This window comes from Arachis ipaensis, chromosome B2, assembly GCF_059453495.1.
Source record: "Arachis ipaensis isolate K30076 ecotype BB chromosome B2, ASM5945349v1, whole genome shotgun sequence".
NCBI classification, from domain to species: domain Eukaryota; kingdom Viridiplantae; phylum Streptophyta; class Magnoliopsida; order Fabales; family Fabaceae; genus Arachis; species Arachis ipaensis.
Window position 1 is genome coordinate 95,228,405 of NC_142437.1, and position 10,189 is coordinate 95,238,593.

Here is a 10,189-nt window from a genome sequence, read left to right on the forward strand (position 1 = left end):
ATAAATTGTTATGTACATTTTTTTGGTTTCAATTTTAAAAAGGAATGATAACTTATTGGAATAAAATATATTTCTAACCTTGATGACAATTCTATCACTTCTTTATCTATGACTTTTTTGAAAATTTTCATAGCTTGTTCATTAGTTGTTTTGTCATTCTATTTTTCTATCTTTTGTGTTGAGCGTCGTTTCCTTATATCCGCCGTTGGATATTTGGGTTTTGTTAAATTTTTTTAAATAAACAAGAAATAAATAAAAACATGTAACTTTAATGAGTTGCTTGCTACTACCAACCACAATTTCTTAAAAGAATAACAAACATGGTAGGTAAACAAAGGTATTCAAGGAGTTTTGACAGTAGTTAGAAATATGTACACCCCTGATATATGAAACTTCTTAACCTAGTCAAAGTAATCAACTTTGCTTATGTTTTTCAAAGAATTTATTTCACTTTATCCCTATTTTTTGATGGATTAAACAATTGGTTCCATACTTTCGACTTACATGTATATGTATTTACCAAGTTTTGTTCCTTCCATGCTTTAGTTGATTTATCCAACAATCATTGTTTGTATTAGTCAATTCAAATTAAAGTTCTTCATAGAATTGTGTTATTTATTAAGTTGAAATCTAATTAAATAATGGAATTATGTGTAGTTGAACGTTATAAATGTTAGTAGATTTTTTTATTTTTCTTCACTATGCAGGATTTACATGTTATACATTACATCACACTAAAATTAATTGTAACTTATAACGATGTATACGTTACACGTTTAACAAAATTAATTATATGTTATGATGGTTGTGTCTATAAATTTAATTACTATATGTGTACACATAAATTTAATTTTTCATATTTTAATATGTATTATACATTTTAATATATATTTTATATAAATAATTAATTTAGCTAGTTATTTTAAATGTGTATATTCCTATTTAACGACAGTTTAGGGAAAGCAAATTGAGTGAGAATTATATTCCAAGATATTAGTTAACATAAGTAGGTATGAAGATTATACAACTTTTGGGTCAATCCCTCGAAGATAGTTGTTGTTCATTTCCTATGAGTTATATTCCCTTCCATTAATGATGTATTACTTCACGTCTCCCTCGAGTTCTATCTATTATTCTTTCTCTCAAAACCCTCTTAATTTAATTTATTACTTATTAACTTTTGTAATGCTCTTATTATTGGCACCATTTCACTTCTAGGAGAAAAAAAATTAACGTATTGTTTCCTAAAAAATAAAAATAAAAAACCTAACCCTCAAACCTAAAGTGCAATATATTGACACCCGAAATCCTAAACCTTAAGACATTTACACTATGATTTAGATCGTAAACTATAAACCCTAAATCCGAACCCTAAATCCTAAATCCTAAATCTTGAATCATAAGCCCTGAACTCTAAACCCTGATCTCCAAACCATAAACCATGAACCTTAAACCCTAATTCCTAAACCCTAAATCCTGAATCATGAATCCTGAACCATAAATCCTAAACCATAAACCATAAACTATAAAACCTAAACATTGAATCCTAAGCCATAAACCCTAACAACTGAACCCTAAACCCTCAAACCTAATCCGTGAAAACTAAACCTTAAATCCTAAATCCTAAACTATGGACCCTGAACTCTTAAACCTTAAATAATAAACCCTAAATACTAAACCAAAAGTGTAAACCCTAAACCCTAAACCCTAAACCATAAACAATGAACCACGTACCATAAACCATAAATCCTAAACACTAAACCATGATCCCTAAACCCTATGCTATATACCTTAACCATAAACCGTCAAACCTATACTATAAAAGCTAAACCCTAAACCATAAACTATAAACCCTAAATCATAAGCTTTAAATCCTAAACCATGAATCATGTACTATAAGCCCTAAATCCTAAACATTAAACCATGATTTCTAAACACTATGCTTTATACCCTAACCATAAACCGTAAAACCTCAAGCATAAAACATAAACCCTAAATCCTAAAACCTAAACCCTACTTACTAAACCATAAATCAAAAATCCTTACACTGAAAACCTTAAACCATAAACCATATCGGAGCTGTACCATATACTATCTTTTCTGCATTTTTGTTCTTGCGTCTTTGAAAATTTTTAAACCATTTCATAAGAACCTAGTTGCAATGATTGTTTGTTTTCCATCGATCATCGTGTTGAAAAACCCAAACTTGTACTGCCTGTAAAATTTTTGTCATGACACCCACTACAATAGTGTCATATGCCATCTGCATATGTATAACTGTTGCTTCAATAATTTTTCCTCATTTGAAGAAACCTAATTCTGCCAAAAGGTTTTTGATCATTTGTTCTTTAAACCCTAACCCAAGAACTCGACCATTATGTTTATCCTGCTATTTTAGTTAACCTACACTTCCAACCTCAACCGTATTTTGTGCTAGACACACATGCCCTCCTCCGGGGACAATGGTAAGCAACCGACAACAAGTGGTCAAGGTAACCAGCAACACTACAAATTACAGTTTCTAAAGCCAGTAATAAGGCTTATTGTCTGGTTCAAACTGGTAAGCCACATCCTTTTACCAAAAACTTCCCACTCAAAATATTATATCATATGATCAATGTTGTAACAGAAGTTGCCTGGTCTATAACAGTCACTTCCGATCACTCTAGATGAGCAGCCAAACTGGATCTCGTACCTAAACCTGGGGTCCCTGATGGAACGGATGCCCGTTTTTGGTGCTTCTAAAAAGAACAGCAAAATGTCAGAATCACATTGATGCGAGATTGGCTAGAGTTCTACAGGAGGTACCAAATCAATCTGGACTCTATGCTGTATTTCAAACGAAAGGGCAACTCTGATTTTCAAGTACGTATCTTTAACTTTGGTGGCATCGAAAATACCTACCAACCCCGATTGTCCGAAGAACAACCCTATGAAAAGAAAGGAACTTTCCAAGCTACAAAATGTATCAACAATCCTTCTTCAGAGAAGGCTAAAGCCATTGCTGAAACATTCAGCACCAAATGGCCCTTCTTTGTGATGGAACTAACTGGCCCCATGTTGTCCTCATGCTTGTTGGTAAGCCAAATTGAATGTAACCTCTTCTTTTAATACTATTTTCCATACTATGAATTACATGCACTAATTTTTATTTTCCCATGTGACTTCATCAATAATGTCTATCTCTTAATGATCTTATTATGAGCTACTATCAGCCCAATGTCTTGCATCTGAGATACTTCAGTGCTCAGAGGCACCCTCTCCTCCTTGCACACGGCTACTATTCATTGTATTTCACCAATATAGGTGTTGTGTTTGATAACCTTTATGGTTGGTACTACAGCCTAAAATACTTACGACTTTCGTACTCATACTCACGTCCATCTTCAACCTTCTTCTTTCATTACACTAGTTATCACTTTTTTAGTTGAATATTATTATCTATTAATAATCTTCAGTGACTTGAGGTCTTTCTAGAATAAATAATTAACTTAGGTGTAAATTGTAGATAAAAATCTAAGATCCAGATACATGCAAGTTTAAAAATTGAACTACAACTTTTGTTTTCTTGATTTGTGCATAGATTTTTAAGTACCACATTATTCTTTCTCCACCAAAGCTATATCCATTATCAGTAATTCTTGTGGTTAGTTAAATACATTAAAGCATGCATATTGAATCCAACTTCGTAATGTACTAAAGTATAACAATAAAAGTTGCCAATTAATCAACTACTCTTATGCATTACCGCAAACAAGGCCATGTGTGATATTTGTTTGTTTCCATAAAGTATTGGCGAAGGATATGCATATCTGACAACATCATGCACGTGTGTTGAGCCATTTCTGTGATCGATCATAGGATTGATGCATTAATAGTTTGCAAAGACATGTCCACCCTGTTGGTGTAAGACCTTCACCTCCTAATAACATAATTTTCATAATACACAAATGTTAATCTTGCAAAATGCCAACATAGTTAATGCGGTATATTGGTTAAAAAGAGTTTTACTCACTTCATGTAAATAGTGTAAGTATTCGTTATCTACACGATTCATGGACGTGACATCCATCGATACCTTACTTTTATGGAGGTTCCAAACCTTTAAAAAAAAACCATAAAAGGAAATGTTCATCAGTTTACTCCGGTAGTTTGAAGCATCAAACAGGTTCAGATTCCAAAAATTACCTCATCAAACTTGTTGTCTTTACCCTTTCCGTTCCTCAAGTCCTTGGCCATAAATTTCCTTGATCCACCTTTTTTAAAAACCTAGGCTCACAGGCGTAAAGCTTAACATAATTTCATGCTTTTGAAATGGACACGCAAATGTTTTCACCAAAATCAACTCAATTGTTTTAAGAAAATCATACCTTCGTCTTAGTGCGTGATAATTCTTCGAACTTAACAGTGGAAGACTTCGAAGATTTAACAGACCTTTGTTGACTGGAATCAATCTTGGATGATGCATTGTCATTTGTTGCCTCGCAAGGGTTACCATGGTCAGTCTTCTACATCAGATTTGGATATCGCTTGTAGTAATGGCCATGCTTGTGGCAATTAGAGCATGCTCTATTTTTCCTCCAAGAAGAACTTCGGGAAGGGTCTCCTTTATATTTAACAACAAAGGGATCATCAACGTCTTCTACGTTCGTATTTGGAGGGGACATGCCATGTTTACATGACTGCAAACGAATAATTAGCTTCACAATTTCTGACTGAACTTCATCAAAGTTAACAACGTTTTTACAAGAAATATCACACAACTTGTCGCAATTGGATGCCAATGCACCAACTCAAAACTTTAAGACCCTTCCAACGTCCTCGTTCACATGCATTGTTGTACTACTAAAATCATTCTTTGCATTCTTAGTCCACCTTTTGTAGATCAAAGACTCTGGAAAGTCAAGGAGGTTTTCATACTTCATGGCACAGAAAATGTAGCTACAAGGAATGCCATGGGATTCAAACAACCTGCACGAGCACGAAAACAGATTATTACATCTATCGAGTTCCACCCGTCGATCTTTCACCGGGTCTCCCAGAGTAGTCACACTGAACTCAACTTTGTCTAAGACCGTGCTTAATATCTTGATATTCAATGCCCCAGCCCTCTGAATCCCATTACGAATTTTCTTAAAAATATTGCAAGTGAAACAACTTGAAGCAAATCTTTCATATACCTCCAAGGAAGTAATCATCACAGGCTCAAAGCATTGAGACTTAAAGTCAGCTACTAATTCATTGTTTCTATATTCCTTTAAGGCCCAATCCAGGTTATGCATGAAGTCGATGAGTGTATTCTTGTGATAAACATAAAATCTAATCAAAGAGTTTATACCTTCATACTGTGACATCATCCTTATGTATCCAAAAAGCTTTTCCTGTAAGAAATAATAGGACCATATCGCACGAGTTTCATAAGTTTTTTCCATCCATGTATTTCCAATAAGGTTGTACTTTTTCAAAATGGCCTTCCATCTCTGATCAAAATCTCTGCAGTCATTGTTGTCATATATTAGACCCTTAAAATCCCGGAGGAAATTAGGATTTTTTATATTTTCACATGCATTTCTCTGAAGATGTCATCCGCATAACTGATGAGTCGCATCAGGAATAACATTCTTTATTGCATCTTGATGAGCGGATAATTTATACACTTTTTGGTATTGTTTTTAGTATGTTTTCAGTATATTTTAGTTAGTTTTTATTAGTTTTTAAATAAAAATTACATTTCTGGACTTTACTATGAGTTTGTGTATTTTTCTGTGATTTTAGGTATTTTCTGGCTGAAATTGAGGGACCTGAGCAAAAATCTGATTCAGAGGCTGAAAAATGGCTGCAGATGCTGTTGGATTCTGACCTCCCTGCACTCGAAGTGGATTTTCTGGAGCTACAGAAGCCCAATTGGCGCGCTCTTAATTGCGTTGGAAAGTAGACATCCTGGGCTTTCCAGCAATATATAATAGTCTATACTTTGCTCGAGATTTGATGGCCCAAACAGGCGTTCCAAGTCAGCTTAAGAATTCTGGCGTCAAAACGCCAGAACTGGCACAAAAGCTGGAGTTAAACGCCCAAACTGGCACAAAAGCTGGCGTTTAACTCCAAGAAAAATCTCTACACATGGAAGCTTCAATGCTCAGCCCAAGCACACACCAAGTGGGCCCGGAAGAAGATTTCTGCATTAATTACTTCTTTCTGTAAACCCTAGGCTACTAGTTCTCTATAAATAGGACTTTTTACTATTGTATTTTCATCTTTGAATCATGTTTTATGATTGAACCCTCTTTGGGAGGCTGGCCATTCGGCCATGCCTAGACCTTGTTCTTATGTATTTTCAACGGTGGAGTTTCTACACACCATAGATTAAGGTGTGGAGCTCTGCTGTTCTTCATGAATTAATGCAATTACTACTGTTTTCTATTCAATTCACACCTACTTCTTGTTCTAAGATATTCATTCGTACCCAAGAACATGATGAATGTGATGATTATGTGAACTCATCACCATTCTCCCCTATGAACGCGTGCCTGACAACCACCTCCGTTCTACATGCAATCAAGCTTGAATGTTTATCTCTTAGCCTTCTGGTTCATGACGCATGGTTGCCTCGCCTGACAACCGAGTCCTCCATTCCATGAAATCAGAGTCTTCGTGGTATAGGCGAGAATCAATTGGCATCATTCTTGAGATCCGGAAAGTCTAAACATTGTCTGTGGTATTTCGAGTAGGATCTGGGATGGGATGACTGTGATGAGCTTCAAACTCGCGAGTGTGGGGCATGTGACAGACGCAAAAGGATCAATGGATCCTATTCCGACATGATCGAGAATCAACAGCTGATTAGCCATGTGGTGACAGCGCATCAGGACCATTTTCACTGAGAGGACGGGAGGTAGCCATTGACAACGGTGAAACCAAACATAAGCTTGCCATGGAAAGGAGTATGAATGATTGGATGAAGGCAATAGGAAAGCAGAGGTTCAAGAGAAACAAAGCATCTTCATACGCTTATCTGAAATTCCTACCAATGAATTACATAAGTATCTCTATCTTTATTCTATTTTATGTTTATCTTTTAATTATCAATCCTCCATAACCATTTGAATCTGCTTGACTGGGATTTACAAGATGACCATAGCTTGCTTCAAACTGACAATCTCCGTGGGATCGACCCTTACTCGTGTAAGGTTTATTACTTGGATGACCCAGTGCACTTGCTGGTTAGTTGTGCGGAGTTTTGATAAAGAGTTGAGATTACAATTGTGCGTACCAAGTTGTTGGCGCCATTGTTGATGATCACAATTTCATACACCAAGTTCTTGGCACCGTTGCCGGGGATTGTTCGAGTTTGGACAACTGACGGTTCATCTTGTTGCATAGATTAGGTAATTTTATTTTATGTTTAAGCTTTTTACTTTTTATTTTCGAAAAAATTTTTCAAAAATAAAAAATTTTTTTTCTATTTTGTTCTTCAGAGTTTTTAAGAATGAATTCTAGAGTTTCATGATGATTTGTTGAAGTCTGGCTGGCTGTGAAGCCATGTCTAATTTTTTGGACCGAGGTTTCAACTTATCATCACAAGAGCTTGTTGATTTCTATCAATTTTGCTGTTGTGAGCAATGATCTGCTAAAGCTTGGCTGGCCATTGGCCATGTCTAGTGTTTTGGACCGGAGCTTTCTTTGAAAGCTTGGCTGGCTAGTAAGCCATGTCTAATTCCTGGACCGGAGTCCTAGACTAGCATTGCAATGATTCCTGAAATTCTTATTAAAAATTTTGAATCCCTTTATTTTCTTTTCCACTCAATTTTCGAAAAATCACAAATTTTTTTTATAAAACCATAAAAATAAAAAATATTCTATGTTTCTTGTTTGAGTCTAGTGTCTAATTTTAAGTTTGGTGTCAATTGCATGTCTTTATTCTTCTAATTTTCGAAAATTACATGCATTAAGTTCGTCATTGATCTTCAAGATGTTCTTGATGATTTTCTTGCTCTGATCTTTAAATTCTCTTGTTTTGTGTGTTTAGTTGTTTCTCACATGCATTTTTCAAATTGTTATAGTCCTTAGTATACAAACTTTTAAGTTTGGTGCCTTGCATGCATTATGTATTTGATCTTAGTTTTCCATGTTTAATTGCATTTTGATTGTTCCTCATCATAAAAAAAATTCAAAAATTTTTTAAAATTATGTCTTTTCAAGTCAATAATACAGAGAATTGAAGATTCAGAACATGCAGCAGAGGAATTACACAGAAAAAGCTGGGCGTTTAAAACGCCCAGTGAAGAAGGAAAATTGGCGTTTAAACGCCAGCTAGGGTACCTGGCTGGGCGTTAAACGCCCAAAAGGGTAGCATTTTGGGCGTTAAACGCCAGAATGGATACCATTCTGGGCGTTTAACTCCAGGATGACATAAGAGGGAAGATTTTGTTTTTAATTCAAATTTTTTTCAAGTTTTCATAAGTTTTCAAAATCAAATCTTTTTCAAATCATATCTTTTCAATCATATCTTTTCAAAATAAATTTCTTTCCATTTTTTTTACTATTTTCGAAAATACTTGCTAACAATTAATGATTTGATTCAAAAATTTCAAGTATGTTGCTTTCTTGTTAAGAAAGGTTTAATATCTGAATCATATCTTTTAAATTTCTTGTTAGCCAAGTCATTAATTTTAAAATCAAATCTTTTTAAATTGTTTTTCAATTATATCCTTTCAATCATATCTTTTTAAAACCATATCTTTTCAATCATATCTTCTTAATCACATCTTTTTCAAAATAATTTTTAATCATATCTTTTTTATTTCTAATTTCAAAAATCTTTTTCAAAAATTACTTAATTTCTTTCCCTACTTTAATTCTCGAAAATCATCAATCAATTTTTCAAAATTTCTTTTAATTATTTCAAAATCTTTTACTTTAATTTCGAAAATTCTTCCCCTCTTCTCACATCCTTCTATTTAAAGGACTAACACTCCTCCACTATCAACAATTTGAACTCTATCCCTCTTGATAAGTTCGAATTCTTCTCTTTCTACCTTCTCCTTCTATTCTTCTTTTCCTCTGACACTTCAAGGAATCTCTATACTATGACATAGAGGATTCCATACTTTCTTGTTCTCTTCTCTTTCTTATGAGCAGGAGCAAGGACAAAAGCATTCTTGTTGAGGCTGATCCTGAACCTGAAAGGACCTTGAAGAGAAAGCTGAGAGAAGCTAAAGTACAACTCTCTGTAGAGGACCTAACAGAAATTTTCAAACAAGAAGAAGCCATGGCAGCCGAAAACAACAACAATGCCAACAATGCAAGGAAGGTGCTTGGTGACTTTACTGCACCTACTCCCGACTTCTATGGGAGAAGCATCTCAATCCCGGCCATTGGAGCAAACAACTTTGAGCTCAAGCCTCAATTAGTTTCTTTGATGCAACAGAATTGCAAGTTTCATGGACTTCCAATGGAAGATCCTCATCAGTTCTTAGCTGAATTCTTACAAATCTGTGACACTGTCAAGACCAATGGGGTTAATCCCGAGGTCTACAAGCTTATGCTCTTTCCTTTTGCTGTAACTGACAGAGCTAGGATATGGTTGGATTCACAACCTAAGGAAAGCCTGAACTCTTGGGAAAAGCTAGTCAATGCCTTCTTGGCAAAGTTTTTTCCACCTCAAAAATTGAGTAAGCTTAGAGTGGAAGTCCAAACCTTCAGATAGAAGGAAGGTGAATCCCTCTATGAAGCTTGGGAAAGATACAAGCAATTAATCAGAAGGTGCCCTTCTGACATGCTTTCAGAATGGAGCATCATAGGTATCTTCTATGATGGTCTGTCTGAACTGTCTAAGATGTCATTGGACAGCTCTGCTGGAGGATCTCTTCATCTGAAGAAGACGCCTGCAGAAGCTCAGGAACTCATTATGATGGTTGCAAATAACCAATTCATGTACACTTCTAAAAGGAGCCCTGTGAATAATGGGACAAATCAGAAGAAAGGAGTTCTTGAGATTGATACTCTAAATGCCATACTGGCTCAGAATAAAATATTGACTCAGCAAGTCAATATGATTTCTCAAAGTCTGTCTAAAATGCAAGCTGCACTAGGCAGTACTAAGGAAGCTTCATCTGAAGAAGTTGTGATCCTGAGAACCCAGCAATGGAAGAGGTGAATTACATGGGAGAACCCTATGGAAACACCTATA

At 35.1% G+C, this 10,189-nt stretch overlaps 1 non-coding gene across 1 annotated transcript; it reads right to left on the reverse strand.

Moving 5' to 3' along the window:
• Positions 1 to 9,673: 9,673 nt before the first annotated feature.
• On the reverse strand, positions 9,674 to 9,781 carry LOC148574909 (small nucleolar RNA R71). Its single transcript, XR_015906332.1, has one exon. It is a non-coding gene; the product is annotated as a small nucleolar RNA R71 (small nucleolar RNA).
• Between the last annotated feature and the right edge of the window lie 408 nt (positions 9,782 to 10,189).